Source organism: Enhydra lutris, unplaced genomic scaffold, assembly GCF_002288905.1.
Source record: "Enhydra lutris kenyoni isolate GAN:26980312 unplaced genomic scaffold, ASM228890v2 scaffoldscaffold9, whole genome shotgun sequence".
NCBI lineage: Eukaryota > Metazoa > Chordata > Mammalia > Carnivora > Mustelidae > Enhydra > Enhydra lutris.
In genome coordinates this window covers 61,798,240-61,812,512 of record NW_019154093.1, presented here as the reverse complement: position 1 = coordinate 61,812,512, position 14,273 = coordinate 61,798,240, and positions in this window count along the sequence as shown.

The window sequence follows — 14,273 nt, the reverse complement described above, 5'->3', positions numbered from 1 at the left end:
TTTTACTTTTTATAACAAACATGTGTTTGTATTTTGGAATTACCGAATAGAAATGAAGAAGGAGAGGGAGCGGGAGAAGAGGAAGAAAAGGAAGAAGTAGGAGGAGGAGCAGAAAGAGGAGGAGGAGAAGGACAGATAAGGAGGAGGAGGAGGAGGAGGCAGTGCCTGGGTGGTGCAGTAGGTTAAGCATCAAACTCTTGGTTTCGGCTTAGGTCATGATCTCAGAGTCATGAGACTGAGCCCCACATCATCAGGCTCTGTGATCAGTGTGGAATCTGCTTTAGATTCTGTCCTCCTCCCTCTGCCCTTCCCCCTCGTGCTCGCTCTCGCTCGCTCTCTCCCTCTCTCAAATAAAGAATAAACAAGGCTTTAAAAAAAAATAAAAGAAGGAGCAGCCTTTTAGTCCATTCAGACTGCCATAACAGAATATGATACACTGAGTGGCTTAAACAACAGAAACCCAGTTCTGGAGACTGGGAAGTTCAAAATCAAGGTCCCGGCAGATGCAGCATCTGAAAAGGACCCTCTTCTTGGTTCATAGATAGCTGTCTTCTTGTTGTATCCTCTCAGGATGCAAGCGGAAAGGAACTCTCTTGGTTCTCTTTTATATGGGTACTAACCTCATCCATGAGGACTCCACCTCATGACCAAAGGCCTCCAAAGACCATCATATTGGGGGTTATGTTCTCCGCATGTGAGTTTGGGGAGCAGACAAACATTAAGTCCATTGCAAGAAGAAATATCCTCTGAACTTTGTCTCCCTGCTTCCAGTTTTGCTCTCAAATCTATGCTTCATGTAAGTGATCTTTCTACAACGCAATGTGACAATTCCATTCTTCTTACAACCTACATTCTTTTGACTAAAGGATAAAAACCTAGGATCTTTACTGTGGCATATTTCTCCTTCTTTGATCCAGCACTTTCCTAGCTTTCCAGTTTTATCTGACACTTCCTATCTGGCTGTGGTTCTGCTACTGCAGAATCATTAACTTACTGAGGTTTCTGCCTACATCATGCTGTGCCTTGCCTTCCGCCTTTATTTGTGTTTTCTCTCAGCTACATACTAATTAATTCTCCCTTAGGCCCAGCTCACATGTCTTTTCTCTAAGAAGCGCTCCCTGTCTCTAATTTCTAATACCCTGCTTGGGGTGGATGCTACTTCACTGTGCTCCCTTGACAGCTTAATACAGTGGTTGTCAAAGTGTGCTTCACAGAGTTTTGAGGTTTTCAAAACCTTTTGGGGGGCTGTGAATTCAAAACTATTTTCACAATAATAATGAAGATAACATGTGCCTTGTTCACTGCGTTGACATTTGAACAAATGGTACAAAAGCAATAGGGGGTTTGACTGCCAGCACCTTACCACAAACTGAGGCAGGCACACCAAACTATACTAGAAGTTATTATGTTTTACAGTCACACATTTGGAAAGGGGGGGAAAAGGCCATCTAAGAACTTTTCAATAAAGCAATGAAAATTTAATTTTATTTAATCTTGACCCTTGAGAATATATCTTTTCAATATTTTGAGTAATGATATGGAAAGCACACATAAAGCATATTTGCTACAAGCTTGATTAGTTGCTTTTTAAATGTAGTACTATTTTTACTTGAAAGAAAACTGGAAATTATGTTTACTTAGACCATATTTGGCAGACAGTTTCCTGAAAATAAGTGGAATCTGTCACTTCAAGAAAAATAATAGTCCTTATAGTTACAAAATTTGAGCTTTTAAATGAAAATTATTTTGTGGAAAGCTCTTATCAGCGTATGAGCTTGCTATCTCTCCCAATAAATAAAATCTTTTCTTGAGATCAGTGATGTTAACAAATGTGATTTTTTGATATTATATAATGAGATGTGTCAACTTTTGTAGAATTTATATGACTTAGTGAATCAATATTTTCCACATGATCAATGATGATGTTATAAAACTTTAATGGATAAAAGACCCATTCATATGAAAGATAAATGAATGAATATTTACATAGATCGTGAAAAGTTTATATTATTTCAGATTCTACTTTTAACACTAAGCTTTAAGAAACTGCTTGTTGAGTTTTGGCGTAATATAAAAGAATGATCTTAAGAGACTATTAAAATTCTCTTCCTGGGGTGCCTGGGTGGCTCAGTGGTTAAAACCTCTGCCTTCGGCTCAGGTCATGATCCCAGGGTCCTGGGATCGAGCCTCACATCGGGCTCTCTGCTCGGCAGGGAGCCTGCCTCTTCCTCCTCTCTCTCTCTGCCTGCCTCTCTGCCTACTTGTGCTCTGCCAAATAAATGAAAATCTTAAAAAAAAAAAAAAATTCTCTTCCTTTTTCCAACTACATACCAGTGGGAGACCGTATATACTTCATATACACCAAACAACATATTGCTACAAATTAGTTCAAACACATATAGAGATCCTCCTAAACTAGACAGTAAGTAGATTAAAAAATGCAATACAATGCTATTGTCACTAAAATTTGTATTTTATTTTTATTTTTTAAAAGATTTTATTTATTTATTTAAGAGAGAGAGAGCACACACGTGCAAGAGACCAGGACAAACAGGGGTGAAGGGCGGAGGGAGAGGGAGAAGCAGACTCCCCGCTGAGCAGGGAAGCCAATGCAGTACTTGATCCCAGGACACTGGGATCATGACCTGAGCCAAAGGCAGATACTTAACCAACTCTAGCTACCCAGGTGCCCCCAAAATTTGTATTTTAGAGCATATCATTATATTTCATAAAAATATGTTAACATGTAAAAGGTTTATTATTTTCATATGAATTAATAAGTATTTTAAAATATCTTATTTTTTAACTTTTATTGCAGTAAATATTGATAGACTTAATACACATAAGTGAAATCTGTTCAGATCCTCAGTAATTTTAAGAGTGTAAAAGGGTTTTGAGATCAAAAACTTCAAGAACCATTTCCCTAATTCATGCCTCAGTTTTATGTACCACACAGCCTTGTAAATATGTGTCAATCTGTCTCTACAATCCTGCACTTATATCCTTGAAGACTGGTCTCTTTTTCATGTAGCTTTGTGTTTGATTCTTCAGTATCCAAGAAGCTTTTATGGGGAAGAGGGTGCTTACCTCCCTTTATAAGTTAATGGTTAAAGTATTGAACTCATACCTAAAAGATAAAACTATGAAAATTAAATTTTCTTAAACATGTAAACACTAATTACAGTTTTAATCTCTCTTCAATAACTTATATAGCAGTAACACATTTACAAATACCTTAAAGAACAGATAAGATATAAACTAAATGCAATAATTACAAAATTTATTGTGACATTCACATTTAATTTCTAGTCTAAGAGAATCAATACCACAGATTTACTTCAGTTATTTTTATTTCTGTACCAGATTTTATACCTTCCTAGGTTATTTTAATCCTTGTTTTGATATTTTCCTGTGGTTTTAGAAAGTATTATATTGATTCTTCCCTGGAATTTTATTGCTCTGTACAGATCATCCTCCTCAGAATAGCAGATGTTGCAGGATCTTGGTTATCAATCAGTTACTGAGGACCTTCTCTGACCCTGCCATTTAAGGGAATTAGACTCTAGTGAAATATTACTTGGCTGAATCTCCCCTTTTTGTTTCCCCAAAGACTTATTTATTTGAAAGAGAGAGAGAGTGTGTGTGCACAAACGGGAGAAGGGGCAGAAGGAGAGAGAGAATCCTGAAGCAGACTCCCCACTGAACATGGAACCCAGCTTGGGGCTCAATCCCAGGTCCCTGAGATCATGACCTGAGCCAAAATCAGGTCTTAACCGACGGTGCCACCCAGGTGGCTCAGCTGAATCTCTTTTAATAGTAATGTTCACTTGTTAGGTATTTGGTGTCGCTCTCTCTCTCTCTCCTTCCCTCCCTTCTTCTCTTCACTCCCTCATATACTATTGTATATTTTTATTTCTGTAAGTTCTTGTCTTTCCAATAAATTAAGTTTCAAATAGCCTGCAATACTTAACTCATTGAAATGTCTTTGCATTACAGTAACCTGTTCTGATATCTTAATGATATATATGTTCTGATATATTCTGATATATTAATGAAATTCTCATTAGTATCTTATTTTAATTCAAAAGCAACCCAGAGGAGATGAGGGAATGACTGAGGCTGCATTGTTAGCTCTTCTCCTTAGTTTTTTAGCTAATCAATCATTTTTAAATACTTTGGAACCTTCTTTCCACTTGGATTTTGTAGACACACATGTTATGAATAGTTGGAGCCAGTTTTTATCTTGTTGTTATAAGTAACCATCAAAATTTATCAACCCTTTCTATTCTCAGAATACTCCTACATTTTCCAGGACGACTGAATTACACTCAGAGAAACTTTATCAATAATGATATAATTTAAAAATCAAAATAATATATAAAAAATTTATTTATTAACATCCTTAAAAATTATACACCTTATTGTTTTTCACCTTTCTTTATTGTTACAGTTAACCTTTGAGGCACTGTGTTCACTTGAATCCAGGATAACACTTTCATGGGTCTCCCTAATTGTCTTTCCTAATCTGTTCTGCCAGTTTCTTCTTCTTTTCCTCCTCATTTCATCAATCTGTGCACATGCCCCAGAGTACACATGCATACCTGAACACACACACACACAGAGATGACAAATTCATCAGCTCAGTCCTCCCAGACTGCCAGCCTCACATATTCACACCTATTCTACATCTCTTGCATGCCTAGTAGGCATCTCAGACCAAATAAACTCAGTACCATATCTCCGTGTTCCTCCCTAAACCTGTTTCTGCCACATTTTTCCCCAACCTTGTAAATGGCCAGCTCCATTCTTCCAGGTCTTGAAGCCACCGTTATGGCACTGCCATTAACGCATTTTTGTGTCTCATAACCCACATCAGATCCTTTAGAAAATCCTGTTAGCGTTGACTTGGAAATATAGACTCTGATCACTTTTCAAGCCAACATGATGATTGATGATTGCATAACCTCCCAGGCGGTGTTTCACTCTTGCTCTTGCCCCACCCAAAGTCCATTAACCACTTAGCCACAGATCACTGCCCATTTCACTCAGGGAAGAGCCAAACTCTTTCTAGTGGTCTATGAGACTCTACATGAGCCATCTCTGGATATTTTGTGGACATCTCTGACTTAACCTCCAAAACTTTACTCTGCCTACACTCTTTCCATGGATAACCTCCTGGTTCTCTGCCTTTTCTTTGCAGCTTCTCCTCTCTGCCATTTCTTAGCCTCCTTCTGATTTATTTCTTTCCATAGTACTCATCACCATTGATATATGGTATTTTGCTTATTTGTTAATCTTTTTTTTTTTAATTTTATTTTTTATAAACATATAATATATTTTTATCCCCAGGGGTACAGGTCTGTGAATTGCCAGGTTTACACACTTCACAGCACTCACCATAGCACATACCCTCCCCAATGTCCATAATCCCACCCCCCCAACTCCCCTCCCCCCATTAACCCTCAGTTTGTTTTGTGAGATTAAGAGTCACTTATGGTTTGTCTCCCTCCCAATCCCATCTTGTTTCATTTACTCTTCTCCTTCCCCCTTAACCCCCCGTGTTGCATCTCCTCTCCCTCATATCAGGGAGATCATATGATAGTTGTCTTTCTCCGATTGACTTATTTCGCTAAGCATGATACCCTCTAGTTCCATCCACGTCATCGCAAGTGGCAAGATTTCATTTCTTTTGATGGCTGCATAGTATTCCATTGTGTATATATACCACATCTTCTTTATCCATTCGTCTGTTGATGGACATCTAGGTTCTTTCCATAGTTTGGCTATTGTAGACATTGCTGCTATAAACATTCGGGTGCACGTGCCCCTTCGGATCACTACGTTTGTATCTTTAGGGTAAGTACCCAGCAGTGCAATTTCTGGGTCATAGGGTAGTTCTATTTTCAACATTTTGAGGAACCTCCATGCTGTTTTCCAGAGTGGTTGCACCAGCTTGCATTCCCACCAACAGTGTAGGAGGGTTCCCCTTTCTCCGCATCCTCGCCAGCATCTGTCATTTCCTGACTTGTTAATTTTAGCCATTCTGACTGGTGTGAGGTGGTATCTCATTGTGGTTTTGATTTGTATTTCCCTGATGCCGAGTGATATGGAGCACTTTTTCATGTGTCTGTTGGCCATCTGGATGTCTTCTTTGCAGAAATGTCTGTTCATGTCCTCTGCCCATTTCTTGATTGGATTATTTGTTCTTTGGGTGTTGAGTTTGCTAAGTTCTTTATAGATTTTGGACACTAGCCCTTTATCCGATATGTCATTTGCAAATATCTTCTCCCATTCTGTCAGTTGTCTTTTGGTTTTGTTAACTGTTTCCTTTGCTGTGCAAAAGCTTTTGATCTTGATGAAATCCCAATAGTTCATTTTTGCCCTTGCTTCCCTTGCCTTTGGCGATGTTCCTAGGAAGATGTTGCTGCGGCTGAGGTCGAAGAGGTTGCTGCCTGTGTTCTCCTCAAGGATTTTGATGGATTCCTTTCTCACATTGAGATCCTTCATCCATTTTGAGTCTATTTTCGTGTGTGGTGTAAGGAAATGATCCAATTTCATTTTTCTGCATGTGGCTGTCCAATTTTCCCAACACCATTTATTGAAGAGGCTGTCTTTTTTCCATTGGACATTCTTTCCTGCTTTGTCGAAGATTAGTTGACCATAGAGTTGAGGGTCTATTTCTGGGCTCTCTATTCTGTTCCATTGATCTATGTGTCTGTTTTTGTGCCAGTCCCATGCTGTCTTGATGATGACAGCTTTGTAATAGAGCTTGAAGTCCGGAATTGTGATGCCACCAACTTTGGCTTTCTTTTTCAATATTCCTTTGGCTATTCGAGGTCTTTTCTGGTTCCATATAAATTTTAGGATTATTTGTTCCATTTCTTTGAAAAAAATGGATGGTACTTTGATAGGAATTGCATTAAATGTGTAGATTGCTTTAGGTAGCATAGACATTTTCACAATATTTATTCTTCCAATCCAGGAGCATGGAACATTTTTCCATTTCTTTGTGTCTTCCTCAATTTCTTTCATGAGTACTTTATAGTTTTCTGTGTATAGATTCTTAGTCTCTTTGGTTAGGTTTATTCCTAGGTATCTTATAGTTTTGGGTGCAATTGTAAATGGGATTGACTCCTTAATTTCTCTTTCTTCTGTCTTGTTGTTGGTGTAGAGAAATGCAACTGATTTCTGGGCATTGATTTTATATCCTGACACTTTACTGAATTCCTGTACAAGTTCTAGCAGTTTTGGAGTGGAGTCTTTTGGGTTTTCCACATATACTATCATATCATCTGCAAAGAGTGATAGTTTGACTTCTTCTTTGCTGATTTGGATGCCTTTAATTTCCTTTTGTTGTCTGATTGCTGAGGCTAGGACTTCTAGTACTATGTTAAATAGCAGTGGTGATAACGGACATCCCTGCCGTGTTCCTGACCTTAGCGGAAAAGCTTTCAGTTTTTCTCCATTGAGAATGATATTTGCGGTGGGTTTTTCATAGATGGCTTTGATAATATTGAGGTATGTGCCCTCTATCCCTACACTTTGAAGAGTTTTGATCAGGAAGGGATGCTGTACTTTGTCAAATGCTTTTTCAGCATCTATGGAGAGTATCATATGGTTCTTGTTCTTTCTTTTATTAATGTGTTGTATCACATTGATTGATTTGCGGATGTTGAACCAACCTTGCAGCCCTGGAATAAATCCCACTTGGTCGTGGTGAATAATCCTTTTAATGTACTGTTGAATCCTATTGGCTAGTATTTTGGCGAGAATTTTTGCATCCGTGTTCATCAAGGATATTGGTCTGTAGTTCTCTTTTTTGATGGGATCCTTGTCTGGTTTTGGGATCAAGGTGATGCTGGCCTCATAAAATGAGTTTGGAAGTTTTCCTTCCATTTCTATTTTTTGGAACAGTTTCAGGAGAATAGGAATTAGTCTTCTTTAAATGTTTGGTAGAATTCCCCCGGGAAGCCATCTGGTCCTGGGCTTTTGTTTGTTTGGAGATTTTTGATGACTGTTTCAATCTCCTTACTGGTTATGGGTCTGTTCAGGCTTTCTATTTCTTCCTGGTTCAGTTGTGATAGTTTATAGGTCTCTAGGAATGCATCCATTTCTTCCAGATTGTCAAATTTGTTGGCATAGAGTTGCTCATAGTATGTTCCTATAATTGTCTGTATTTCTTTGGTGTTAGTTGTGATCTCTCCTCTTTCATTCATGATTTTATTTATTTGGGTCCTTTCTCTTTTCTTTTTGATAAGTCTGGCCAGGGGTTTATCAATCTTATTAATTCTTTCAAAGAACCAGCTCCTAGTTTCATTGATTTGTTCTATTGTTTTTTTGGTTTCTATTTCATTGATTTCTGCTCTGATCTTTATGATTTCTCTTCTCCTGCTGGGTTTAGGGTTTCTTTCTTGTTCTTTCTCCAGGTCCTTTAGGTGTAGGGTTAGGTTGTGTACCTGAGACCTTTCTTGTTTCTTGAGAAAGGCTTGTACCGCTATATATTTTCCTCTCAGGACTGCCTTTGTTGTGTCCCACAGATGTTGAACCGTTGTGTTTTCATTATCATTTGTTTCCATGAATTTTTTCAACTCTTCTTTAATTTCCTGGTTGACCCATTCATTCTTTAGAAGGATGCTGTTTAGTCTCCATGTATTTGGGTTCTTTCCAAATTTCCTCTTGTGATTGAGTTCTAGCTTCAGAGCATTGTGGTCTGAAAATATGCAGGGAATGATTCCAATCTTTTGATAACGGTTGAGACCTGATTTAGGACCGAGAATATGATCTATTCTGGAGAATGTTCCATGTGCACTAGAGAAGAATGTGTATTCTGTTGCTTTGGGATGAAATGTTCTGAATATATCTGTGATGTCCATCTGGTCCAGTGTGTCATTTAAGGCCTTGATTTCCTTGCTGATCTTTTGCTTGGATGATCTGTCCATTTCAGTGAGGTGAGTGTTAAAGTCCCCTACTATTATTGTATTATTGTCGATGTGTTTCTTTGATTTTGTTATTAATTGGTTTATATAGTTGGCTGCTCCCACGTTAGGGGCATAGATATTTAAAATTGTTAGATCTTCTTGTTGGACAGATCCTTTGAGTATGATATAGTGTCCTTCCTCATCTCTTATTATAGTCTTTGGCTTAAAATCTAATTGATCTGATATAAGGATTGCCACTCCTGCTTTCTTCTGATGTCCATTAGCATGCTAAATTCTTTTCCACCCCCTCACTTTAAATCTGGAGGTGTCTTCAGGTTTAAGATGAGTTTCTTGTAGGCAACATATAGATGGGTTTTGTTTTTTTATCCATTCTGATACCCTGTGTCTTTTGATTGGGGCATTTAGCCCATTAACATTCAGGGTAACTATTGAGAGATATGAATTTAGTGTCATTGTATTGCCTGTAAGGTGACTGTTATTGTATATTGTTTCTGTTCCTTTCTGATCTACTACTTTTAGGGTCTCTCTTTGCTTAGAGGACCCCTTTCAATATTTCCTGTGGAGCTGGTTTGGTATTTGCAAATTCTTCCAGTTTTTGTTTGTCCTGGAAGCTTTTAATCTCTCCTTCTATTTTCAATGATAGCCTAGCTGGATATAGTATTCTTGGCTGCATGTTTTTCTCGTTTAGTACTCTGAATATATCATGCCAGCTCTTTCTGGCCTGCCAGGTCTCTGTGGATAAGTCTGCTGCCAATCTAATATTTTTACCATTGTACGTTACAGACTTCTTTTCCCGGGCTGCTTTCAGGATCTTCTCTTTGTCACTAAGACTTGTAAATTTTACTATTAGGTGACGGGGTGTGGACCTATTCTTATTGATTTTGACGGGGGGTTCGCTGAACCTCCTGGATTTTGATGCTTGTTCCCTTTGCCATATTGGGGAAATTCTCTCCAATAATTCTCTCCAATATACCTTCTGCTCCCCTCTCTGTTTCCTCTTCTTCTGGAATCCCAATTATTCTAATGTTGTTTCGTCTTATGGTGTCACTTATCTCTCGAATTCTCCCCTCGTGGTCCAGTAGCTGTTTGTCCCTCTTTTGCTCAGCTTCTTTATACTCTGTCATTTGGTCTTCTATATCGCTAATTCTTTCTTCTGCTTCATTTATCCTAGCAGTGAGAGCCTCCATTTTTGATTGCACCTCATTAATAGCTTTTTTGACTTCTACTTGGTTAGATTTTAGTTCTTTTATTTCTCCAGAAAGGGCTTTTATATCTCCCGAGAGGGTTTCTCTAATATCTTCCATGCCTTTTTCGAGCCCGGCTAGAACCTTGAGAATCGTCATTCTGAACTCTAGATCTGACATATTACCAATGTCTGTATTGATTAGGTCCCTAGCCTTTGGTACTGCCTCTTGTTCTTTTTTTTGTGGTGAACTTTTCCGCCTTGTCATTTTGTCCAGATAAGAGTATATGAAGGAGCAAGTAAAATACTAAAAGGGTGGCAACAACCCCAGGAAAATATGCTTTAGCCAAATCAGAAGAGATCCCAAATCGTGAGGGGGGATAAAGGGGATAAAAAGAGGTTCAGAAAGAAGAAAAAAAAAAAAAAGAAGAAAGAAACAATTAAAAAAAGAAAACCAATAAAGAAAAAATATAAAAAGGAAAAAAATATATATATGTATATTAGATAAACTAGTTAAAAAACGTTAAAAAAGAAAAGGGTAAAAGTTAAAAAATTTAGCAGAAGAAGAAAAATAAATTGAAAAAGAAAAAAAAAATTAAATTAACTGCAAGGCTAAAGAATCATGGGGAGAAAGCCATGAGTTCCGTGCTTTGCTTTCTCCTCCTTTGGAATTCCGCTGCTCTCCTTGGTATTGAAACTGCAACCTTGGTAGGTGAACTTGGTCCTGGCTGGGTTTCTTGTTGATCTTCTGCGGGAGGGGCCTGTTGTAGTGATTCTCAAGCGTCTTTGCCCCGGGCGGAGTTGCACCGCCCTTACCAGGGGCCGGGCTGAGTAATCCGCTCGGGTTTGCTTTCAGGAGCTTTTGTTCCCTGAGCGCTTTCCGTAGAGTTCCGGAGGGCGGGAATGAAGATGGCGGCCTCCCGGTTTCCGGCCCGGAGGAGCCGAGAGCCCGGGGCCCCACTCCTCAGTGCGCCCTCAGAGAACAGCGCCGATTTACTCCCGTCACCCTGCCTCTGGCCGCGCTCCGAGCTGACGGAGCCTGCAACCGGTTCAAGGTAACCCCGAGCTTAGAGCTCACTCCTCGGCTCTGTCTCTGTAGCCGGCTTCCCCGTTCTAATACCTGTAAGCTCTGTGACACTCAGACACCCCCGATCCTTCTGTGACCCTGCGGGACCTGAGGCCACGCTGACCCTGCGTGGGCTTCACCCCGGTTAAGCCTCTGGAGCGATGTCCCTCAGCTGAACAGACTTTTAAAAGTCCCGATTTTGTGCTCCGTTTCTCCGCCGCTTGCCGGGAGCCGGCCCCTCCCCCCTCGGTCTATCTTCCCGTCGCTTTGGATTCACTTCTCTGCCAGTCCTACCTTTCAGAAAGTGGTTGATTTTCTGTTTCTAGAGTTGCTGTTCTTCTTCTCTTCGATCTCCCGTTGGATTTGTAGGTGTTTGCAATCTTTAGATAAGCTGTCTAGCTGATCTCCCGCTACCTGAAGTAGTCTCAGCCTGCTACTTCTCCGCCATCTTGACTCCTCCCCCCCTTATTTGTTAATCTTATTTGCTTGTCTTTCTCTCTCCACTAGAATTTGAGCTCCAGGAGATGGCCTCGTAGTAGGCACTAAATAAATACAGGTTGAATGAAGGACTGTATTTAAGTACAATGCATTTAAATTTGGATATCAGTAAGAATTCCTGTCCTTTCACAAATTCAATTTGTTACAATTAACTGTAGTATTATTATAACTTTTCTTATATAATCAAACTATTTCAACATGGCCATCTGGAGCTCCTTTCAATTTTGTTCTTTTGTCCATTATAGCACCATTTCTAACCCTTATAAACATTCTCGATTAATGGCAAAAGCAAAATATCCAAGCCCATTATAATTTTATCCAGATTTAAGGCGTGGAAGTAGCTCCCCCCAAGCCATCTTGGTATTTTATAGTGGAGTGTAAATCTCGATATTAGGGGTGGCCTTAACAATTGGCAGTGGGTAAATTCTAGAACTACTGCTACTTCCTCCTCTGTTGGGAAGTTTTAGTGGTATTAAACTTTTTTAAAAAGGTCTTTTAAGGTCAGGATGTCACACTGGTGTTTCTAATTTAACTGATTAGATTGCTTGCCCCAATTTTCTTAATATGATTTATTTCATTGTCCACCAGGCTTTTTCTTACTTTGACTATTTTTTTTAATCACTAGAATCTAGTCTAGTGGCAAGCAGTAAATGCTCAGTAAATACTGGATATGTCAATTAATTTTTATGTGGACTATTAAAGTAAGATGGGGAGTTTTAAGGACCAATGTGACATTGACTGAATATATACTTATATGCTCTGTCTCTAACGTAAGTTTCTTAGGTTAGATTGGGAGGACTGATCAGAAAATAAGTTTAAAAGGTTAAGTATGCCTTGACATTTTTTCTTATCTACCATGCTACAGCATGCATTATTTTCCCCCACACAGTAGTAATGGGGTCTCTAACAGAATAGATTCTAGGTATTGCATATTATCCACTCGTATTAAAATTCCACTCAATAGCAAGTCTTTCTCTAAGGATTTCAAAGTACTTTACACAGATTAGGAATGGTGACAAGTCACTTGTGAAGTAAATAATAATGCTTTGAAATTTAGAACTCATCATTAATGGAGCCCAAAATACTTCAAATGATTTATCTCATTTATCCTCACAATGTTTCTGTGAGAAAACCAGATATTATTTCCACTTCACAGATAAAACCTGTCACAAATTGGTCATGAAGTATGTCAGAGGCAATACTGGACAAAGGGTGAAAGAATAGGGCATGTGGAGAAGATGCTCTTCTCTTTGACCAATACACTGTCAGTAACATTGTTCTTTTCTGAATAAATAGTTTAGTGGATTTGTCCTTCCAAAAAACTGTAAAAGTAGTCTTACTAATGGCTTAGTCATCCATTTATCATATAGCTCGTGTGATGACAACAGTTCCCTTTGAGTAAGTTTCCTGCACTGGAGACTATATAGGTCTCACAGACTCTTGGTACAGATCATCAAAGAAAGTATTAATTAAACTTGTTGGTGATAATGCCCAGAAATTTTACCTATAATTAATTCCCAATTTTTCTACTCTTTTTATTCTTTATTATTGAAGCTTTTAGGGGTTCATCTGGATTGTTGCTTCTAAGTTTTTCCAAACATTTCATCCTGATTTTTATAAAATTTCACACAGCCCTTCAGAAAATGAAAAATTCAAACAATCCTTAAAATGTGTGGAAAAATGATGGAAAAATGCTTTTTATTTTTATATTTCCTTCACTTAGGCTTCTTCCAAGAATCTATTAAGATCTTCTCACCATGCCTGAGATAGTTAAAGTCAGTATAATAGTCCTCCAGACAATGGTGGGCCTCACACAGCAGCACTAAGGGAGCCTTGTCCCAACCACCAGGTGAAGGGATTTTGATCCTTGTCATTAGGTGCTTCCAAAAACATGACTGACTTTTGTAATCAACTTCGGAATTAAAAGAGTAAAGTGGGAAGCATTTATTCAATACCTATCAGAAGTGTTCACTTTGTACTTTAACACTGAATAGTTCCCTTTCTATCTCCTAATTAACTACCACTAGAAGAAGGATAGAACCATTCTGTGAGAAATGCATGGTTTAATAATGAGACAATTGGATCAAGTTGTTTTCCAAATGTCTTCTCCAGAGAATTCCAAGTGGTGTGTGTGTGTGTGTTTGTCTGAACTCCCTAGTGAGTCCTTAGGTATATTAGAGTTCTCCAGAGACACAGAACTAATAGGATGTAGAGAGATAGATGAATAGATCTGAGTGTGTCTCTACCACTATCTCCATCTATCTCTCTGTCTACCTGTCTGTTGAGACAGAGAGAGACAGAGGTAGAGAGAGAGAGAATGGTATTTTAAGGAATTGGCTCATAGGCTTGTTGGGACCTGCCTGGTCCAAAATCCATGGATTTTGGACAGTCTGGCAGGCTGGAAATTCCTGTAGAAGTCATTCTTACAATCTTGTGTCTGAAGGTAGTCTGGAGGCAAAATTTCTTCCTCTTCAGGAGACCTTAGTCTTTTGTCTTAAGGCTTCCAACTGATTGGATGAGGCCCACACACATTATAGAGGTTAATCTGATGTACTTAACAATCTCCTGACTTAATATTAATCACATC